The sequence below is a fragment of the Loxodonta africana genome, chromosome 1 (assembly GCF_030014295.1).
Source record: "Loxodonta africana isolate mLoxAfr1 chromosome 1, mLoxAfr1.hap2, whole genome shotgun sequence".
NCBI classification, from domain to species: domain Eukaryota; kingdom Metazoa; phylum Chordata; class Mammalia; order Proboscidea; family Elephantidae; genus Loxodonta; species Loxodonta africana.
The window spans coordinates 105,091,832-105,115,728 of NC_087342.1; the positions used below are offsets into that span (position 1 = coordinate 105,091,832).

General features: G+C 45.0%; 1 protein-coding gene across 25 annotated transcripts in view; it reads right to left on the reverse strand.

The window, feature by feature from the left end:
• TRERF1 (transcriptional regulating factor 1) overlaps window positions 1–23,897 on the reverse strand; it is a 257,062-nt gene that overhangs the window by 189,135 nt on the left and 44,030 nt on the right. For 2 of the 25 annotated variants that reach the window (XM_064286035.1, XM_064286027.1), the window contains exons 3-4: window positions 19,276–19,406; window positions 18,172–18,228 (exon numbers count right to left, since the gene is read on the reverse strand). The exons of 20 other annotated variants lie outside the window; for them this stretch is intronic. The gene's annotated coding sequence lies outside the window, so the exon portion shown is untranslated. Of the gene's footprint in view, window positions 1–18,171; window positions 19,407–23,897 lie in introns of all 25 variants that reach the window. 3 more of the 25 variants (XM_064286011.1, XM_064286001.1, XM_064285983.1) reach the window with 2 other exon arrangements.

The window sequence follows — 23,897 nt, forward strand, 5'->3', positions numbered from 1 at the left end:
TTTCTAGACTAACACAGACTAGGAAGAAAGGCCTGGAGATCTGTCTCTGAAAACCAGCCCATGAAAGCCTTATGGATCACAAAGGTCTAGATTTGTAACCGATCATGTTTTGCTCTCTTGTGCAAGGGGTTCACTGCGACTCAGGGGCCAACTAGATGGCAGCTACCAACAATTGGGCTACAATATTCGAAGACGGAATGCCTATCAGTACTTTCATTCCTCGGAGCCATGTTTACTCTTCCACTAACAGTCTCTCTCCCCATCTGGGCAGCCATTGATTTGCCCCTGTAGTGTGAAGTGTGCTCTCCCTGATGGGTGGCACTTTAGGGAGTGACAATTCTCTGCAATGCTTGGTGGGGTCTTGTTAAAGTTGACATACTTGGGCCCTTCACAACACAATAAACTAATTATTGGATTTGCTCTTTTCCTTTTAAGGCATTCATAAGGGAAGCACGAACCAAGGTAGAGGCAGAAAAATAAAGATGTAGGGGCTAGAATTTACTTTCTCCACCATCTTCACATAGCAAAAAAACACCCCCAAATCCATTGCCGTCGAGTGGATTCCGACTCATAGCACCCCTACAGGACAGAGCAGGACTACCCCATAGGGTTCCCAAGGAGCGGACAATGGATTCCAACTGCGGACCTTTTGGTTAACAGGCAAATGCTTAACCACTGGATTGCCAGGGCTCCTCTTCACGTACAAGAAGAGCTGTATCTAGTCCTATAAAGGAAAGTCTAAAAAAGGAGTAATTTAAATAACTTTCCCCAGCCCTCACTAAAGAAAGGTGGAGTGAAAGGATCAAACAGCCTCGGAGAGCACCAACTGACATGAATTTGCATAACTTTTGCCAAGCCGGGGGTTGTTTACGTCTTCCCTAAATTTGTTTTCCACCCACCCCACACTCTCTCCATCCGCCTCTTAAGATGCCATTTAACCCAAAGAACTTCTACCTCAACAATTTAAGAGAACTATATGATTTTAAAAAGGAAAAAAAAGTCAGCAGCGTTCTGAGGACACATCACAAGCTTTGTTCTGCTCCCTTCCCCACTTCCTGTTGCTTCCTCACCTCACAACTTTTTATCTTTGAAGCGTTTGTGTGCGCACTGTAAAGTTTCAGTGGGAGGCCATCAGAGGGACCAGGATGAGGAGCCGTACTGTTCTGAGTGAGACACCAGGACTGTACGAAAGACAGAAATCACAACCACCCAACCACTAGGAAAGTACACCCAAAAGTTCACCCTCTCCTTTTGACAGTGGGCCCACTGAAAAAACACTTGTGGGCGAGCTTTATTTTGCGGGGAACGTCTTGTGTGGGGAAAGGCCGCTTAACCACCAGCTAATACCAGGTGGCTTACAACTGGGAACCAAGGGGAATAAATACTTGGCACCCACAGACCAAGAAATATCCTGAATGAGAGACATTCCAGCCTTTGCATTACTCAGGCCTTTCCAAATCTTTCCCCAAACCTGCACTCCGGGGAGTGATGGCCACTTGGAAAAGGGACCAAACCAAAAACCAAACAAACTGCCATGGAGTCAATTCTGACTCACAGCACAGAGAGACTTAAATGCTTTGCAAGCAGGGCCCCATCTGTCTCTGGCTTGGAGTCCTGGAACCACTAACGGTCAGGGTAAACAGGGACAGCGATAATCATCGAGCCTGCTCCCTCCTGTTACAGATGAGGAAACCGAGAACAAGGCCTGTATTACACAGCTAAGTCAGTAACAATAGAGTAGAAACTGCATGCCACTTCTCTTAACTCCCAGGGCAGGGCTTTTCACTATCTCATCAAATGAACATGCAGTAGCTGCTCAGTCAACACCGGCTTAGCCACGCTAGACACCAGTTGGTGCCCACGGCATGGGAGACGGCAGGCGTAGGGGGAGGCAGCCCTAACAGTCTTCTTGTCTGTTCCATACCAGAAGATGTCGTCTTTTAGAAGTAAATATTGAGGGATAGGGTAGTCTGTCCTCATAGCCCATTTTAGATCGTGAATGCCTGGGGTAAGGGCTACCCCTTCAACGGGTCCCTAAATTAGCTTACTGCACCCATCTGACATTATTCACCAGTTGGGTTTTTTAAAAAAATCTAGCAGACAAGGTGGTGTTGCACAAGACACAGGACTAGATCAGGGCAAGAGGAAAAACTGGGCTCTACACTCTGCTGAATAGTCTCACCAGGAGGCCGCAGGGAGTCATCCTGCCCTCCGTGTCTCTCTGTATCCACGTGTACCTTGAGAACACAAAGAAGCTGCCAGCCCTGTGGGTCTCTGGTTCTAAATCTGCACACCCTCTGCTACCTCCTGACGATCCCATCCCCAGCCACCACAGAGCTCATCTCTCCTCCCTCCTTCCCCACTCAGCCTTCTGTGTTCACCCCACCTGCCCAGCACACACGGGTCTGTACACCGAGGGGTTCAATGTGTGTATGTACCTGAATTGAGCTTTACCGTGAGCTCTCAAGGTTCCTTCCTATATCATGCCCATGCAAAAAAGCTTTGCTCCCAATCACTCAAACAATAAAAATGGGACAAGGGCCTATTGTGTGCAAGGCACTCAGCTAGGTACAGGGTAGGCTGTGAGACAGACAGCCAGGGCTGGAACCTAAATGGCCAAACCCCAAACCCCCTGCCTCTTCCCAAAAGCCTGTATCCCCTCTCCTGATTGATTTTTTTATAGCTCCTATCATCGCCTGACACTGTAGTATATGTTTCCCCTCTCCTGATTGATTTTTTTATAGCTCCCATCATCGCCTGACACTGTAGTATATGTTCACATGTTTATTATCTGTCTTGCTCATAAGAAGGAATGCTTCTTGAGGGCAGGGACTGGTTTTGTTCATCCTGGCAGGGAGAGCAGCACCTGGCACATGGCAGGGGTTTGATGTCAAATGAATGAATGAATGAAAAACTGGCTTTGATGTTGAATGAGCAAATGACTGAAAGATCGCATGCACAGTCAATTCTGGGCTTTCCTTAACCGTGACCAAGTTACTTAATGTCTCTAAGTTCTACATTTTCCTCATTTATAAAATGAGGATAATAATGATAACAAGTTCTTTCTATAACTGAAGTGAGGGTCAAACAAGATAATGATTGTAAAAGCATTTGGGATGTACCTGGCATACAGCAAACAATCAATAAATGTTAGCTATTGCTTGTTAGTCACTATTATTACAGTCACCGATGGAAGCTCAGGGAAATAAAGTCTCATTATTACACCCTGGGCAGTTTTTAGGCTAAATAACTAAAATTGTGTTGATGTGTGAGATTCATCTACAAAGGGTCATTAAAAAGAGGACTGGGCCCTGAGCTTGTCTAGCCACTATGGATCCCTCAGAGCTTAAGTCTCAGTGTAAAATTTTTCCATGTAGTTTAAAGTCACAAGTTCATTTGCATAAATACCGCTTTATGGGTTCCTATCATAGCTATTCTGGTATGTACCAGAAAGATGTTTAGCTGTATGTTATTGACTATTCAAACGCATTTGGCTGTGTGGATCATAACAAATTATGAGTAAAACTACGAAGAATGGGAATTCCAGAACACTTAATTGTGCTCACGCAGAACCTGTACACAGACCAGGAGGCGGTCTTTCAAACAGAACAAGGGGATACTGAGTGGTTTAAAATCAGCAAAGGTGTGTGTCAGGGGTATATCCTTTCACCATACTTATTCAATCTGTATGCTAAGCAAATAATCTGAGAAACCGGACTACATGAAGAAGACTTCACCATCAGGATTGGAGGAAAGCTCGTTAACAACCTGCGATATGCAGGTGACACAACCTTGCTTACAGAAAACAGAGAGGACTTGAAGCATTTATCGATGAAAATCAAAGACTACAGTATGGATTACACCTCAACATAAAGAAAAAAAAATCCTCACAACTGGACCAGTAAGCAACATCGTGATAAACAGAGAAAAGATTGAAGTTGTCAAGGACTTCATTTTACTTGGATTCACAATCAATGCCCATGGAAGCAGCAGTCGAGAAATTAAATGACATATTGCATTGGGCAAATCAGCTGCAAAAGACCCCTTTAAAGTGTTGAAAAGCAAAGATGTAACTTTGAGGACTAACGTTCACCTGACCCAAGCTACGGTATTTTCAATTGCCTCAAATGCACAGGAAAGCTAGACAATGAATAAGGAAGGCTGAAGAAGAACTGATGCATTTGAATAATGGTGCTGGAAAAGAATCCTGAATACACCATGGACTGCCGGAAGAACAAACAAATTTGTCTTGGAAAAAGTATAGCTAGAGTGCTCCTTAGAAGCAATGTTATCAGGAGAGACCAGTCCCTGGAGAAGGACATCATGCTTGGTAAGGCAGAAGGTCAGCGAAAGGAAGGAAGACCATCGGTGAGATGGAGTGGCACAGTGGCTGTGACCATGTGCTCAAACACAGCAACGATGGTGAGGATGATGCAGGACCAGACGGTGTTTCGTTCTGTTGTACATAAGGTTGCTATGAGTTGGAACTGACTCCACGGCACCTCACAACAACAATATCATAGCCATTGTTATAGATTGAACTGTGGGCCCCCAAAATATGTGCTGTAAATCCTAACCCCAATACCTGTGGTTGGGAATGGGTTTTCTTTGTTATGTTAATGTGGCAGCATTAGTGTAGGGTGTGTCTTACGTCAACCTCTTTTGAGATATAAAAGAGATGAAACAAGCAAGCAACCAAGCAGGGATGGGGGAAGAGACATGCCAAGCCACGTGAACGTCACCAAGGAACCAAAGAACAGAGCCGAAAAGAGACAAGGACCTTCCCCTAAAGCCATCAGAGACAGAAAGCCTTCCCTTAGAGCAGATACCCTGAATTTGGACTTCTAGCCTCCTAAACAGTGAGACAATAAATTTGTTTATTAAAGCCACTCACTTGTGGTATTTCTGTCACAGCAACACTAGATAACTAAGATAGCCATGATCTGAGCAATTAAAGTTTTCAAATATCTAATTCCTGCCCTCAAGAGCTTAGTCCAGCTGGTGAAAGTGAGAAATTAATGTATGAAAGCAGAACTATAAACTCAAGACAATGTATATCAAATGTCAAATAAGTAGACTGCACACTAGTCCTGTGGCGTGCTGGTAAATATTTAATAACTAGTTCTCCAAAAAAAAGCCTTGACTGTAGTGCTTGTCGATTTCCATGGTGTAAATACCTCCAATTTGGCCAATTTCATGCTACTAACTTGAGAGCCACTGAACACGTAAACAGAAAGAGATGTGCACATTTGGCTCTCATGAGCTGGCACACCACCCGCCTAAACTACAAGTTGCCCTCAAGTCTATTCAGACTCCTGGTGACCTATGTGTATCAGAGTTCAAGTGTGCTCCATAGGGTTTTCAATGGATGACTTTTCAGAAGTAGATCACCAAGCCTTTCTTCTAAGTTGCCTCTGGGTGTACTCAAACTACCAATCTTTCAGTTAAGCAGCCAAGTGTGTTAACTGTTTGTCCCACCTAGGGATACCACTGGACTAGGCCCTGTAATTGTTTCTCGAAGAGGTCAAGGGCCAATGCTAACAACTAATACCTTTAATGGTACAGAACACATCCCAGGCCATGACTGCATTTCATTCTCAACATCTGGTCAGAAAGGTATTACCTACCCACTGTGGTTGAGTTGATTCCGCTCATAGTGACCCTATAAGACAGAGGGGAACTGCCCCATAGGGTTTCCAAGGCTGTAATCATTCGGGAAGCAGACTGCCACATCTTTCTCCCAGAAGCAGGTGGTGGGTTCGAACTGCGACCTTTCGGTTGGCAGCCGAGCTCTTTAACCACTGCGCCACCAGGGCTCCCTCAGAAAAGTATTACTGTCCTTATTTTGCAGATAAGGAAACTGAGTGTCAAAAAAGCAACACAAAATTTTCAGGGTCATTCCACTTGACAGTGACATCGTCAGGGCTTGAACTAGAATCTTCTGGGCAGCTGTGATCTCTCATTGCGCCCAATGCCTCGATAAGGCTTCCCACAGGAGATGCAGTTGACGGATGGGCAGTATTTGAAGTATGGGGTAGAAACTCAGGAGAAGTACCGGGCTTACCTATACGGTGAATTTGCTAACAGAGCTCAAAGGTCTTTAAGGAGCATGTAAGGCATGAGACGACGTGAAACTAATGAAACCATTTGGTTCAGCATGCTTCACCAGAGAATTTCTTTCCTAAAACAGCGATCTAGCTATTAAAATCTGCCTTCCCAAATTCACGGCAGCATTAGGTGAAGGAGCAAAAAGAATGGAAAGTGATTTAAATGACTAACAATAGGGGGGCTGGTTAAATAAGTTATGGAATATCTGAATACTAGAATGCCGCGCCACCACCGAAAATTATGGCTTAGAAAGACAGCTTATGACTGGAAAATACAACGTATTCAGTTTTAAAAGCAGGCTACACATAGAGGATCAAATTGACAACAGCAACTCAAAAGATCAGATGGGAACCTTAGGGGGCAGTTAGTTAACGTTAATTGGGGAGGAAACCCAAACCCAAACCAAACACACTGCCATCAGATTGATTCCGACTCATAGCGACCCTACAGGACAGAGCAGAACTGCCCGAGAGAGTTTCCAAGGAGCTCCTGGCGAATTCGAACTGCCGACCTCTTGGCTAGCAGCTGTAGCACTACGCCGCCAGGGTTTCCAATGGGGGAGGAACATCTCAGAAAAAGGGGGTGAGAATGGTTGCACAACTCTGAGAATGGAATCAATGTCACTGAATGGTACATGCAGAAACTGTTGGATGGGGGTATGTTTTGCTGTGTACATTCTCAACAACAACAAAATAATTTTTTTAAAAAGCAGGTTACACAACGATATTAGTATGATTCCAGTTTTGTTAAAATGAACAAGCAAGCAAACACACCATATGAACAGACGCATAAAAAACCTGGAGGCATCGACTTCAAAATCCTCATGGTGGTTTCTTCCAGGAGAGTGGGGTTATAGGTAATTCTTATTTTCTTATCTACGATTTTCTGTATGCTCCAACTTTTCTATAACGTGTTGCTTTTGTAGCCAGAGAAACAATAAATAAAATACATTTTTAAATCTGGATTTTCAAAGGCTGAGAAGACTAACTGCAACAAGGAACTCCCCCCAAGAAGATAGTTCCCTGGGGCGAAAGTCCAAGTGCTCAGGCTTCTTACTCGGGCTTCTAATGCTATCCCCATATCACCCGAAGGAGTCCTGGTGGTGCCAACAGTAAAGCCCTCAGCTGCTAACCCAAGGGTTGGTGGTTGGAACCCACTCAGTCGCTCTGTGGAAGAAAGGCCTGGAGATACGCTTCCACAAAGATTACAGCCAAGTAAACCCTGCGGGGCACTCTCCTGTCACGTGTGGTCACTGTGAGTCAGAATCAACTCAGTGGTACCCAACAACAACAATTCTTCAAAGAGAGTTTGCAGGTTTCCCGCAAACTCCAATTCCCCCTACACACATGCCCGCGCGTGCACACACACACACACACACAAACAACGGCACATGCCTCCACACCGTCCCTTCCCTGCCTCCTTAAGGAGGCCATCCCCTCACCTCAACCCCTGGTCCGCTCCCAACTTGGTGGACCTGGAAGACACAGTGGAGGATGGAGACCAATAATTCATGTGCACCCTCCCTGCACCACACAGCATGTCAGGGCCTCGCATATGTAATTCCAGACGTACATCAATCCTAAAACGTACGTACTGCTATCGACATTTTACAGGGGAGGGAACTAAAGTCCAGAAAGGTTAAATGACTTATCCAGGGTCACAAAGCCAGCAAGTACCTAGCATTGGCAATGAAATCCTAGTCTGACCACAGTAAATCTACAGACGTTTAAGAGGCTTTGCCCAGCAACTACACTTGCCCCTAATGCCAAATTATAATAATATTCCAATTCAACCTACTTAAATTTATACTGGGGATGAAAGTGAACTGCACCCACCAGTTCTGATATGAGAATATAAAGATATAGATATTTAATTAAAAAGGAAGAAAGAAAAGGGGGAAAAAAAAACCTCAGCTCTGCGCTCAACTCCCATTCAGCGAAGTAAAAATAAAAATCGAACCTTCCCCCAACACATTGTGCTTTAATGAAAGCACCAAGCCAATCTTCTTCACTACCACCCACCCCAACCCACTTCGTTTAAATTTAGGCAACCACCAGGCAAACTGTACCCAAGTGCATTATCTGAAATGAAGTCATAAAGTCTTCATCTGTAACACCGGCTCGAATTCCAAGTACAAAGGGGCAGGGCAGATAGGGCCGGCAACTACAGGGGCAGTCTGGGCTGTGTCTTGGAAGAATCCTTTGCAAAGACTCAGTTCTGTAATCTGGCTCTGCCAGATCAGGCCGTGTGACTTTGTGGCAGCCAACTTCCCCTCTCTGGGTCTCAGTCAGCCCTCTACAAAGTGAGGGGTGAACTGACTAAAGAAATCACTAAGGCCCACCTAAATGCAAAGCTCTATGGTTCCTAGGAGCCTGGTGTGCAGAAGTGAGCCCCCAACTCATGGCGACCCCATGCACGATGGAATCAAACACTTGCCAGTCCTGTGCCATTCCAATGATCAGATGGGACTGTTGTGATCTATAGGGTTTTCATTGGTTGATTTTCAGAAACAGATCACCAGGCTTTTCTTCCTAGTCCATCTTAGACTGGACGCTCCACTGAAGCCTGTTCAGCATCACAGCAACACACAAGCCTCCACTGAGGGATGGGTGGTGGCTGTGCTTGAGGTACACTGGCCAGGAACTGAACCCAGGTCTCCCATATGGAAGGTGGGACCTATCACTAAACAACCAACGTGTCCAAGATGTGGGCAGACTGGGACTAAACAAGTTGGTAAGACCTAAAGCTGCTATGGTTCTTAAGCTCTTCCTTTAGATTATTCAGTTTCCCATTAAATGTTTGGCAACAGGAAAAAGAGAGAGGGTTGAAGCTAGCAGGAAAGTTTCAGCAAGGAGGGTTCTGCCTGCCACCCTCTGGTCCCATCTCCACAGCCTGCAGTGCGTTAGATGAAACGGTCCACCTGGGCAACACCAGGAGGGATTTTGCTGCTGGGACTCAAGAAACTCAGAGTCCCTGGTCCCTCCCTTCCTCCGCAAGTGACTTTTCAAAAGTGATCTAGTTGGAGAAGAAGGGAGTTACTAGCTAATGAAAAACTCTCCTCAGTTTTCTGGATGAATCTTTAGGGGCCCAGAAGCTAGCTCGATTTTTCTTCCAGCAACCGAGTTAATAGACTTCTTTTCAAGGTTTCTTTCCAGTGTTTCATGAGTGTGCCTAAGCCCTTATAGTAGGTCTGCACCCAACTCCTCAGGCAGAGATAGGTGGCACCCTGGGAAAGGAGAATAAAATCAATATTCACAACTCAAGGAGAAGCACAGCCTCAACAAAAACAGACCTCCCAGCTCCATATTAGAGACACCATTAACATGGCTTTGTGCTCGCTGGGACCCATGGATTGACCCTCTTGTTTAACCAAACCATGACTCCAACTCCTGCAGCCAAAAAACTGGCAAGCCGGACCTGATCAACAGTCACACACACACACCACACACACACACACACACACACACTCAATTCTAGCTCTCCTCAGGCCCTGACCCCTTCACTTCTGGAATGTTCCAAGCAGGTTGTTCCCAGTTCCTCATCCACTGAGGATGGCTCTAAGGACACCATCAGAAATCCAGTAGAAAAGCAGAAAGATCAGAGAAAGATTTAGAGAAAGGGGAGGTAAAAAGTGGGCTTAGTACCCCAAAAGCAAGAAGGATCGAGACTGCAGAGGCAGAGCAAGGGACAGGCACATCAGTTCCCTTCCCCTCCCTAGCCACCTCCCACCATGCTACACACACACCCGTAGCATTCTCTGCAGCAGGAGGCCCTCACTCACAAACCCTCTCCAGCCACCCTTGAAGACCCTGAACACTGCAGAAATGCTCTAAACATCTGGTTTCCAAACTATTTTTTTAGCAGCAGAATCCCAGACCCCAACATACAGAAGAGAGAGGAAAAGGCAAGATGTTCTTGGAGAAGAGGATTCTAAGATTAACTGATCTGAAGTTCTGGAAGGATCACGCATACTAAAATTACACTGTAATGGAGAAGGGAGAGAAAGGAAGGAGGCTGAGGGAGTCATCAGAGGAGAACGGCGGCAAGAAATTAGATGCGTAACAGGCTTGGGACTTCACAGGAACTACACTTCCTTCATGTGATAAAACCAGCAGCCTCAGGCACCTTCCCCAACAATATTCTTTGCACAAGCCCTTACTAGAGGGGTCAAATGAGAGGACAGAGGCACCATCAAGATGCACTCTAGAATTATCAATACGGTATCATATCATTGGAGCCCTGGTGGCACAGTAGTTAAGAGCTTGGATGCTAACCAAAAGGTCAGCAGTTCAAATCCACCAGCTGCTCCTCGGAAACTCTACGGGGTAATTCTACTCTGTCCTATAGGGCCGCTACATATCAGAATTGACCCGATGGCAAGGGGTTTATCATATCATTACCAAATATTTATTAAGATTCGAACACCCACCTTACTCCCCGAACAATGCTCACTTACCTGACACACCCTGGAGTCTCAAGACATGACTTGGGAAAACGGGTGCAAAATTCCCAATCCTCAGTCTAGTGCCTTTGCCCCAGGAAGTGCCATGCCTCTTCAGGCAGCTTGGCTCAACTTACTCACTCTCACTGTTTCTCCTTTTAGATTTCATGGGACATCATTAGTTTGTCCAACAAAAAATCCACCTCTTCAAACAGAAGGAAATTCAGCCAGTTCCACCAGTTCAAAAGCTTGTCTCCATTCAACATTCATTAAAAACCCATTCAAGCACAGAACATGACTTGCCAGTTTGGACAGGTCATAGGTTAGAAGATACTTGCTCCTCAGAAAAATAATGTATTTGGCAATCATCCAATAAAAGAGCCAAATAATAGCATTACAAAAGAAGGGCACCACAGAGGGCCCTCCAGAAAGCATGACCAAAATGGAAATATTCCCGCCACTTACCACAGAAAGTTTCAGTGACATGATTTACAATAAGCATTCCCACCTATCAAAAGCCAACTCTACTTTGCAACCTCAACCTTATTGTTTGCGAATTATGCTCGTACTCACATTAGTGAATCCCCAGGAGAAAGTGATAAAGCCATAGGGTGAGAAGAGCAGAGGACCTGAAATTAGAGTCCTGAGTTCAAATCCCAGCTCCAGCACTTGCTAGCTGTGTGCCTCAGATTAGATAGTATATGCCACGAATGCATAAATGTCCGTAAAACACTCAATGAATACTAACCCTCTCCTACATCCATCCTTCTACCCACAACCCTAGCCCCAAAGTGAAGGAGGACCAAGCATTCTGTAAAACCATTATCTGACAAATACCCACTTAAAACCAGGACATGATTACCTCTGTGTTTGTACAGTGTGGTATTAAGGAATCAAGATTGTGGTCATAATTTGCCCTTGGTCCTTATTTCCTCAAGTGTCTTTTCTTTTTTCTTAAAAAAATTTTTTTTTAATTTTATTGTGCTTTAGGTGTAAGTTTATAGCACTAATTAGTTTCACATTCAAGAATTTATACATAAATTGTTTTGTTACATTGGTTGCAATCCCTAAAATGTGTCAGCACTCTCCCCCTTCCCATCCCAGGTTCCCCATGTCCATTTGTCCAGTTTCCTGTCCCTTCCTGAATTCTCATCTTCCCTTTGGTCAGGAGTTGCCCATTTGGTCTCACATACTTGATTGAACTAAGAAGCCCATTCCTCAAGCGTGTTACCATTTGTTTTATCGGCCTGTCTAATTTTTTGCTGAAAAGTGGGCTTCGGGGGTGGGTTTGGTTCTGAGTTAGCAGGGTGTTTGGGGCCCACAGTCTCAGGGGTTCCTCCAGTCTCTGTCAGACCAGTAAGTCTGATCCTTTTTTGCGTGTGAATTTGAATTTTGTTCTACATTTTTCTCCCGCTCTGTCCAGGGCCCTCTATTGTGATCCTTGCCAGAGCACTGGTAGTAGTAGCCGGGCACCATCTAGTTCTTTGGTTCATGTGGTCCATTAGTCCTTTGTTCCAAGTGTTTTTTCATAGTCTGCCTACTATAAAAACTCTGCTCCTCCTTCAAAACTTAACTTCATTGCCATCTTCACATCTCTCACCAAAAATTAACATCACCTTCCACGATTCCATTTTGCTGGTATGCTTATTATAGTACTTATTTTTTTCTGGTTGGTATTACAGTTGTACTACACTTCTGTCCTTTCCCCTACCTCCAACTCCAAAGAAAGGGTGCACAAAATTCTTCAGAAGTGGAATCTGCTGGAGATGTGTCCTCCCTTGATCCTTAAACCCCTCTGGGCCTGGCACACAGCTTTGTGCACAGCATGTCAAGAAATATTCTGGCTGGATGAATGGACGGATGGATAAGAAATTCACTCAGATTATTCTGACACCACATAATATGCATTAGCATAATAATTCTTTAATAAAAGCTCATGTTAAGCAAGCCAATGAAATACCAGAAAGCAGTGCTTAAGGATATACGGAGACAGGGTTAATATCCCACAAGTAACACCAACATTCTGCTAAGAAGCAGAGGACTAGCCTGGAACCTCTAAGCAGGCTATGTCTGATTCTAGCCCTGCTCCAATTTAGACATCAATCAAGTCTCATCTCCTCTGTGGGCCTCAGTTTCTCCATCTCAACTCCTGTTACCCCATTAGACGCACGGAGAATCTCAACCAGATGGTGAGAAGGAAGGCACCTTGGAGAGAAGATGCTATGTGTTTTCCAAAGTCCAGTTTTATCTTCTAAGTGGTTTTGGTTTTTATCGTATATTGCCAGAGACTTTTCTAAAAGTCCAGAGGAAGAGAAATGAAACAGAATGTACAGAATTTTTTAAAAAAATAAAACAAATAACAAGAGGAAGTGGGTCCCTCTCACCAGTTTCTCATTAAACCAAGAGTCGACTTTTAGTACACAGCATGTGTTATGGTTTCCATTACAGATAAGAGTATAATAAACCTAAAATGATCAAACAGAAAGTACAGGCCCCACTGCAACTAAACTCTACCCCCTGACAATGAGGACTTATTTTTTCCCAATCACCAATGGGAAACTCGGGTTTCACCAGGTACCTACTTAATGAAAAGAAGGGGAAAGGCATCACTGATACCCAAATGCCAACACAACCAGAAAAGAGCCCACGCTCTCCAAGGGGCTGCAGTGCTGCTGGTCTTGGCAAATGCAGTCCTAATGTGGCTTCATATTAAGACACTGGGACAAGTGAGTTCTTCCAATATTTAAGGCTTTAGAAAAGGAACACACAATGCTGCAGTCAATCCTGGCCTAATGCTGATTTGGAGTAACCAGAAATTGACAATGGGGACGGAGGGAGGGTAGGGAGTATACAGCTCCAGTGGGTCGCTACGGCTAGAGTTATTGAGGGCTCTGGGAGAAGAGGCCAGCCTCTCTATCCTAATTCCCGATTACTATCCCTCACGGTCTGATCCTCTTCTAGTGTGGCAGGGGATGGAGAAAGTCACTTTTGGAGACCGCCAATTATCTACTCTTCCTCCTCTCCAAGAAGGTCCTTGAGACCCAGAGTGATTGGAATTCCAGTATCAGAGCACTCTAGTATTCCAGGAGTCGGTGTGATGCTGTACAAAGAACATTATCTTTGGATTCAGAACTGTGTTAGAATTCTGATTATTATACACAAGAGGTCACTCATCCTCTCTAACCCACCCGACATGAGTAGCCTTTCTACATTCCATTGTCTCCAGCTACCAATGAAAACAGAGGTCACAGGATCAGTCTCTTTTGTACAGAGAAAAACACTCCTGTCCTGGTCGCAGAAGGCACCCTAACCCCAGCCCACTCTAAACCCTGCACCGTTACTACACTAGGCAGAACCAAGCAAAGGGGTGTACAGCTCGATGTGGCACAACTCAAATGTCAGCTACATAAACACATACAAAGAAGAGGGAATGACGCATCCAAAAAATCGCAAATATTAGGGGGTGTTGAGTTTATGTTAATGGTGGTGGAATAATTTGGAAAGGAAAGTGTTGATGGTTGCACAATATGAAGAATGTAATCAATGTCACTGAATTACACATGTAGAAATTGTTAAATTGGCCAGTGTTCTGCTGTGCATATTTTTACCACAATTTAAAAAAGTAAGAACAGAAAATAATAACTATTCCTTTCCTGTGGTAGTGGGGCTGAGGTGAGGAAGACCAGTTTCACCCTATCTGAATTTTTTATCATTAAGAGGGGTTTTCATTTGGCATGTCATTCATTCATTCACTCATTCACCCACTCACTCAACACTTGCTTATTGAGGGGATGTCCTGGGGATACAGCCACCAACAAGACACAAAGGTCCCCACCACCAAGAACCTTACCCTCTGGGAGGGCAATAAATACTGTGTTGGAAAAGGCAATGATATCACTGAGAAGTTGGGAATTTAATAAGCAAGGGGTATCTGCTCTAGGAAAGCAACTTCTACCCCAAAAGCTGGGGATGGGCGAGGACTAGGGGAGACACCAGCAATAAAGAAGAAGAATGATGCAAGGGACGATCCTTTTGCCCCATAGTCCTTCATGCAGATAAAGTCCGGCTATGACAACCAAGTCTCAAATTTCAAATAGTCTGTCACCACTGCTCCCATGAACTCTGCCTATGTCCCAGAGGGCCCATAATTTCAGAAACCCAAACAGATGTTCTTGACAGTCTGTTGTTCCCAAGGGAGACACAAAAATCTCCGGCAGACCTGGGTCCTGACTGGGACTTTGGAAAAGGCAACACTCAAACTCACCACCTGCTATGCCTGAATGGCCAGAGGAAGGTGTGAGGGTGTGAACTACACTGCAAAGCTCATGCAGTCCTCTACATGCACCAGACAAGCATGTCAGTTCAAGCAGCTGAGGCCCATCAAGGAACGAGACCAAGAAGAGACAAGCCTTGGAGGATGGGGAAGGGGCCAGCAGCAAATGCCCAAGTGGAGAGGCAGAAACTAATAAAACAAATGCAGAGGCCAACATACGTAAGTGAATCAATTTCCATCAAAACTCAGGAAGTCAACCACTAGTTACCTAAACCCAAAACAACCCCTTGTCTCACCAAAGGCCTCCTTCCTCATTCGTGTTCCCAAAATAAAAGATTCAGAGCACTGCTCATAATGAGAACTACCACTTTTTGAGCCCTACTATGTACTAAACCTATACTAAGTACCTTACATATTTCATCAAATCCTTAAAACCACCCTACTGAGGAAGGTGTCATTAACCCCATTTTACAGACGAGGAAACTGAGGCTTACCCAAGGCCCCATGGCACAGATATGCAAACAGACACACACAAAATCATTTTATCTGTACACCCAGATTTTAAATTCCGTGAGGGCCCCAGGACCTGCCACACAGCCGGCATGTGGGAAACCTGGTTCCCATCAGGGGACCAGACACATACAGGGCATCTGTGGGTGCCTCTCTAGCCACTCACCGCTCCCCACACCCTGCCCCACCCAGCTCCACCTGCAAGAGGCAACACGCTGAGCCTGGGAGTCTTGTCTTTTCAGTTCTTCACAATCAAGTTCATCCCAAGAGGCCACAAATGCCCCAAGCCCTATCTAACACTGGAGACCAAATGGAATTTCACAGGTTCATCTCTTGAAAGGAACAGAAAACCATCACCTGCAGGCAGAGAGGAGCCAAAGAAATTTCAACTTAAAAGGAAAAAAGCACTGCTCTTGGTAGCCGATGGTCAAAAAACAAGAAAAGTGGGTCAAAAAAATAATAATAATAAAACAAATTCAGTATTTCACACAAAAACAAAAACAGACACAAGCATGAATCTCTAGAACTAGGTAAACACAAATTTGCACAGACTTATTTAGTTGGCTTCAAAACGTGTCGACCACTGTTTTATAGGTCAGAATATACTTCCAGTAGGAAATTTTGGAAGGAGGGGCCTAAGACAGTTGCGCACCCTCACCTAAGACCTCTGTACTACTTGAGATCACAAGAAGAATTTACTGTCTGTCTCTAGATGCCCACAGCTGGGCTGCCTGTGTTGCCAAAGCCCCTGTCACTCCCGACTGGCATGTGTCTGACGGGCATCTGAGAGCTTTACAGTAAATGGTGACTCATTTATTGCAGCCACCATAGCTACCGCCAATGTAATAAGCCTAAGTTTGTTCCATCCACATGAAAGAGAAACGCTGGGTGCAGGGCTGTAAGCTTGACTCAAACTGCGACCCCTATTCAACACCACTTGTCAGCATTTATCTGAAACTCAAACTGTAATTACCCAGCTCTTGGGGGCTGAAGGCAGAAGGAAGGGGGCTTCTAAAGAAGGGTATAACTTAGTGCAGTCACATTCGTTAACACACAAGTGTCATCACTTATCAATCAAGATAAGTCTCCCCAAGCGATCATTTATTCAACAAAAATATTTACGGAGCACCTACTATGTCTGACACTGTGCCAAGTGCCGGATACACAACGGCAAACAAACCAAGCATGGCTTCGGCCCTCACAGAGATTCTAGGTCCCGACTAGCTGCTTTACCTGACTTTTCTCATTCCATTTATTAAATTCTCATTTAATAGCCCCATTTATAGATGGGGAAACTGAGGCTAAGAAAAGTTAAGGAAATCACTCAGGGTCACATAGTTAATTCAGTGAAGAGCTACTACTCTAAAACTGGGGGTCTCAACCACCGGGTTATAGAAAGAAGAGACGAGCAAGGACAGGTCCCTGTTCTCAGAGAGCTCACGGCTAGTGGGGAACCCAGACAATAAACAGTGTTGTGGGTGCTCTCACAGAGGGAGAAGCTCACGAGACAGAGACAATGAACCTCAGCCAAAGTAGATCCTGGACCTCTTCCCAACAGAAGGCTGTGGCAGGGCAGGAGGAGGAATAATGCCAAAACAGCAGGTAGAGGCCTGTAGTAGGTTTAGTTGTAGTCAGCTGCTGTTGAGTTGGCCCCAACTCATGGCGACTCCATGCACAACAGAACAAAACGCTGCCCCGTCCTGCACTATCCACATGAGTAAGTTGCAGATCAGACTGCTGTGATCCATGGGCTTTTCACTGGCTTATTTTTGGAAGTAGGTCTCCATACCTTTCTTCCTAGCCTTTAGTTTGGAAGCTCCACTGAAACCTGTTCAGCAAACCTCCACTGACAGAAGGGTGGTAGATACACATGAGATACACTGGCAGGATGTAAACCCAGGTCTCCCATATGGAAGGTGAGAATGCTACTACTGGACCACCAACGCCTCGGACTGAGTTGAACAGTGTTCCCCAAAAACTCATGTCCGCGTGGAAACTCAGAATGTGACCTTGTTCGGAAAAAGAGTCTTTGCAGATGTAGTTAGTTAAGATGAGGACATACTGGACTAGTAGAGCCCCTCATCTAAGGACTAACATCATTAGAAAAGAAAACACAGACCCAGGCACACACACAAGGACTTGACGATGCAGGCCAAGATTAGAGCGAGGCAGCTACAAGCCAAGGAGAGCTGGGAGCCACCAGAAGCTAGGAAAGAAACATGGAGCAAACTCTCCTTTGTTCCACGCTTTGGAAGGAACCAACCCTACCAACACCTTGATTTCGAACTTCTAGCCTCCAGAACTGCAAGAGAATACATGTCTGTTGTTTGAAGTCACCCAGTTTGTGGCTTTGTTAGAGCAGCCCTAGGAACTTACACAGGCCTGATCTGAACAAGCCTCGTACATTGGGTAAAGGTGTTCAGACTCCACCCTGCAGGCTAGGGGGCAAATTAAAACAATTTTAAGAGTAGGGCACTGGTTTTACAGAGTATTTCATAAAACCAGTCTGGTCCTATATCCCTCATCTCTGTGGACCCCAGTCCTCTGCTAGTGTCCCCACGGCTCCACCGTCCTCCTGATTTTCCCAGCCCATGTTCTTCTTGCTCATCTCATCCACCCCTATGGCTTCAAGAACTGAAATCTGTTGCAGATGGTGTCTAATTTCATCAGAATATTCTTTGAACTTGATGGTTCCTCCACCTGGGTGCCTCACAGGTTTCTCAGCCTCAACGAGTCCAAGAATGAGCTCCAAACCTTGTCCCTCTGTTTTATCTTTGTCAGTGGCACTGCCGAACCAACAGCACTAAAAACTGGGGTCCTCCTAGACTCCCTCACTCACCTCCACATCCAAGGAGTCATCAAACTGCTTCTCCATTCCAGCCTCACTCATTCATCCCTACGATCAGAGCAAAATCCTGCATCATTTCCTTCCTGGATTTCTGCTGTGGCCGCATCATAGGTTTTCATTCTTCCAAGGGGACTCTCCCTTTCCTTGTCCCTCCCCCCAATCCATCTATCCTGAAAACAGCAGCCAAGGCTAACTTAGAGAAGCACCAGTTTCAAAAGAACTGACCTCCAGCCCACTGCACCCAGCCCTCGGGCCTCTGGCTGATTCACAGGTCTTTACAGAGCCAGGAGCCCCACCCAACCTCAATTCCCTACCCTCCCGCCCTACTCTCCTCTTGCGTCTTGATCCTACCCTCAAACTGTTCCCGGCGTTAATTCCTCCTTCCTGTCCCAGCTAAACAACCGCAGAACCAAATGCCCCAAGAAAGGAATACCCTACGGCTGCTTGCTTTCTCTTACTAGGAAACTCGCACACTGAGCAGCTGTCTTTGTAAGTTCACTTCTGCGTGCCACTAAAAAAAAAAAAAAAACCGAACCCATTGCCATCGAGTTGATTACAACTCATAGCAACCCTATAGGACAGAGTAGAACTGTCCCACAGGGTTTCCAAGGAGCAGCTGGTGGATTTGAACTGCCCACCTTTTGGTTAGCAGCCAGGCTCTTAACCACTAGGCCACCAGGGCTACTAGAACTCCTTTTTCCTAAGGGCACAAGCAGGCAGATGTGAGAGTCCCTAAAGTTCTCACATATTTAAAAACTAGTTGCCATAGTTGACTCCTACCTCAGGGCTAACTGACTCATTCCCTAGGCTAACAACGCAAAAGGGTCCAGTTCCCAGAGGGCTGGGCAGTACCTCAGGAGGTTGCAGACAAGGATAAGAGCAGCCACCAGTTAACAGCACGCCTCGCTGTGTACCACTTAACAGCGCACCTCGCTTCACGCTAACCCTACCAATTCAGTGCTATTATCATTGCCATTTTACAGACAAGAAGAGTGAGGCATTGAGTAGCTAAGTACCTTTACTCCAAGTCATACAATTAAGGGAGGGAAAAGGCAGAAGTAACAGACCACCCCAGCTGTGTTCTAGCAAGCTCACTAGCTAGAAAGGGGCAGGGAATTTGGTCCACACAAGCCGTAGATTTGGGTCCATCACACAGTATGTTCTCTAGGTGATTGAGACTGGGTCTAAATCTTCTCCCATGGGCCTCTAGGGCTCAATTTTCTTATCTGAAAAATAAGAATAGTTAACTTTGCCTCAGAGGGCTATTGTGAAGACTTTAAACATATGTAAAAATACAGAGCAAAATGCCGGACATATACAAAAAAAAAAAAAAAACCTATTGCCTTGGAGTCAACTCCATAAAGAACAGAGTAGAAGTGCCCCATAGGGTTTCCAAGGCAGTAAATCTTTATGGAAAGACTGCTGTATCTTTCTCCTGTGGAGCGGCTGCTGGGTTCAAACCAACGCCCTCTCGATTGGCAGCCAAGTGCTTAATAACTACACCGCCAGAGCTCCGTTTGCCTGACATATAGGAGGTGCTTAACAAAGGTTAGCTGCTTTAGTTTTGCTGTGTATATTTTCAACAACAATAAAATTTTCAAAAAGGGTTAGCTGCTTTAAAAAGAAAATAGAGAGAAGCAGAGAAAGAACGAGACAGAGAGGCAGGGAGAGGGGGAGAAGTACCTTCATGTTCATGTAGAATGCAGGGAACCTGTTACTGACCTACTAGGCAGGATAGGGCCCAACACCAATGAGGTAAAGGCACCATCATTTCACAGAGGCACCAATCCTCTGTGACCACAATAAATAGTGATAATAACAATAAACCAGTTGCCACTGAGTTGACTCAAACTCATGGCAACCCTATGTGTATCTGAGTAGAACTATGCTCCATAGGGTTTTCAATGGCTGGCTTTTCAAAAGTAGGTTGCTATGGACTGCCAGAAGAACAAACAAATCTGTCTTGGAAGAAGTACAGCCAGAATGTTCCTTCGAAGCAAGGATGGCAAGATTTCATGTCACATACTTTGAACATGTTATCGGGAAGGGCCAGTCTTTAGAGAAAGACATCATCATGTTTGGCAAAGCAGACTGTCAGCAAAAAAAAGAGGAAGACCCTCCAAGAGATGGATTGACACAATAGCTGCAACAGTGGGCTCAAACATAGATAGCAACGATTGTGAGGATGGTGCAGGACAGGGCAGTGTTTCGTTCTGTTGTACATAGGGTCACTGTGAGTAGGAACCCACTCGACAGCACCTAACAACAAACAAAAAAGTTGCCAGGCCTTTCTTCAAAGGTGCTTCTGAGTGGACTCAAATCTCCAACCTTTCAGTTATCAGCAGAGCACATTAACCATCTGCACCTCCCAGGGACTCCTAGTAACAACAACAGCTATTGTACATGGAAGACTTACTAAGTGCCAAGCACTTCCCGCACATAACTCATTAATTTCACCACAACCCTAGGAGGTAGGTGCGGTACTCCTGTTTTACAGAAGGAGAAACTGAGGCTTAGAAAGGTTAACTAACTTGGTCATGGTCGTGGTTATGGGGGCTGGTAGTTGTGGATCTGGGACCTGACCCTCTAGTGACTGACCCCAGGTCCCATATATCCCATTCCTACCTCCCTAAAATCAGTCGTTTGTGACCTTCACCTTCCCTCTTCTCCACCTCAAATTTTTCCTGTCCTTCATTCTCTAGTCTTCTGCTCCCTTCTTCATTTAGAGGGAGAAGCTGAGCTCTAGTCAGTGCCCAAGGCTCTTCTTCTTGAGAGGGCGTGTGGAAAGATGAAGGAACACAGGGAGAGGAGGCAAAAGGACTCTGTTCTGGGACCCTTCAGCTGAGGAAGAAGTTTAAATTCCTTCAATTCCTGCAAACCTAGGTTCCCTCACCTTAACCAAAACCAAAGCAAACTCATTGCCATGGCATCGGTTCCAACTCACGGTGACCCCACAAGTTACAGAAATGTTCTATAAAGTTTTCTTGGCCGTCATCTTTACAGGGGCAGACCACCAGGCCTTTCTTCCACAGTGCCACTGGGTGGGTTCAAACTGCCAAGCTTTAGGTTAGTAGTGGACTACAAACTGCTTGTGCCATCCAAAGACTTCAGCTAGAGGAATCTATTCTTTATTCCTGATCTATTCTCTATCTCATCTGTTCTTTAACAAGGTAACTCTTTTGCTTATTAATATTTTCAGAACCAGGTATATAGTTTATTTATAAGCACAGAACCTCACCTTACAGGTTTCTATAAGGCTCAACTGAGGAAAGGGACATGGATGTGCTCCGCACATCCTATTGTTGTGGTTAACTACCATAAAGTCAACTCTGACGCATGGCGATGTTACATATAACAGAACAAAATGTTGCCCAGCCCTGTGCCATCTTCAAATCCATCTTAGGTCTTCTGGAACCTTCCTCCATTAAGTATCACCTCTTTCCTGGGCAACCCCATTCTCTATCTTGACTACCACCAGTCCATTGCCCTGAATGGCCCCAACTTCCCTCAGCCTAAAATCACCATCCTGATCTTATACCTTCTCATGACACTTACCCATTGGTTTCATGGCATAGGGATTTGTGTCATCCTCTCCTCTGGCAGGGATAATAATTCAGACAGTTCTGTATTACCCACGAGATCTAGCATTACGCTCTTTTTGGCATGCATTCAGGGTAAACTTCGACAAACAGTAAGTGAAAGCACAAAGAACATGCAAGCACAACACCCTAAGACAGTCTCACCACAAATTAAAGCGACAGAGAAGTTATCCCCATTTCACAGTGAGGAAATACGGGCTCTGGTTACAGAGTTCAAAGTCACCCAGTTGCCAACTGGTGAAACTCAACACTGGAATTTATTAATTGGGCCTTAGCGTGTCCCAAACACACCAGATGAGTGGTGGCTTCCTTGCCTTCTTTCTTCTCCGTCCACAAACCAGCCTTATAAAAAGGTTCAACTGTATAGCAAATCTGAGTTTGGTCAACAAAATATTCTCCAAAGTCTTCATCTTTTATTCTTGGGCTACACATCCCCGGGTGGCACAAAAGGTTAAGCACTGGACTACTACCTGAAAGGTTGGCGGTTAGAACTCACCCAGAGGCACCTCAGAAGCCAGGCCTGGCAATCTGCTTCTGAAAGGTCACATCCTTGAAGACCCTATGGAGTGGTTCTAATCTACACACATGGTGTCGCCATGAATCGGAATCAACTTGAGTGCGGTAACACCACCACCATGCCCTGGTATGAAATGGGAAGGGCACCTATTTCTCTGCTTAATATTTCATGGGGGCCGAAGTGCATTCTCTAGATTATTTGCAACAGCTCTACTGGCTGCCTTTGTTTTGGGGTGTGCTTGCTTGCCCCTCCTCCCCTACTGTCACGCTAGAAGTGGGTCCATGGCTGTCCTAGAGACATTCTGGAGAGATGGGGGTGAAATGTGGGAGAGCAGGCAAAGGCCTCCAGCACTCTGCAAAACTGGTTGAATGAAAGAGTGATTTCTCAGAAGCCAAGAAATCCTGTGATCTAATGTGTGGGTGTCACCATTACCTCCTTTTGGGGTAGAAACAAGGGGAATGGAGATACGTGACTTGCCCAAAACCACATGGCAACGTAGTGACTCAATCCAGTTCCCTGTGGACGCCTTGCCCAGGGCTGTCTCTTTGCCACAGCGCTGCCGAAGTTTCCTCTTTTTAGTACCAGAATTGTCCCCCTCCTTTCTTCTTTTAGACGTCTACATTATATATTAACGATCGTACAGGGAAGACATTCTAATCCAAAACACATCAAGTAAGTTCTGCACCATTTCCAGATTGTTATAACTATATGTTTATAGTTTATATTTTGACCTGGTTGCCATCAGCACAGGTAAGCTATTCCATGTTCTTCTCGTTCATTCTACTTTATTCATAAAACACTCGTTTCGAGTGGCTCAGGAATGCACTGTATTGTTGTCACACAGTGTACTTAACCATTCCCCAATTACTGACATTTGGGTTATTTCCAATTTTTTCCCATCCTTGGGCAAGTTGCTTTTCTTCCCCTTTGGAGTCATTTCCATGGGATATATTTCCAAAAGGAAAAATACTGGGCCAAAGGGTATGAACAGTGTTGCAGTCCAACGTCAGGATGCATTCTCAGAAACCAGTTCCACTTTTTAATAACACTAGTGGTACGCTGTTTCCCACAGGCCTCAACAGTGGGCTTTATAAATTTGATCCATTTGTCACTAATATTATAGGCCAACTGACGTACCACCTCAGAGCTGTTATAACTTACATTTCTGTTACGGTTATGAAGCTAGAAATTTTTCCACGCCTCAGGATATTATCTGGGCTTCATACGAAATGACCTGTTCCTATCCCTTTGCTATTTTACCAACCCAGTCTGAGTATCTGCCTTAAAGATCTTTATTAATTCTGTACATAATTTTGACACCGTGTCATATCCATCAGCTTATTACAGCTGTTTCCCCTTCTATTACCTTCCACTTGAACACGATTTTATTATTTTTATTGTACAGATTTTATTCCTTTAGAGGTGAACACACCCCACTTTGTCACTGATGATTTTTCTGAAATTTTCACAAATGCATTTGCTCTCCACAGCACGGATAAGTACTCCATCTGCTTTCTCTGAGTTTTTAAGGGTTTTAAAAACTGTTTAACTTTTTAATACATCTAGAATTCATAACACATGATGTGAGACTTCGATCCAAG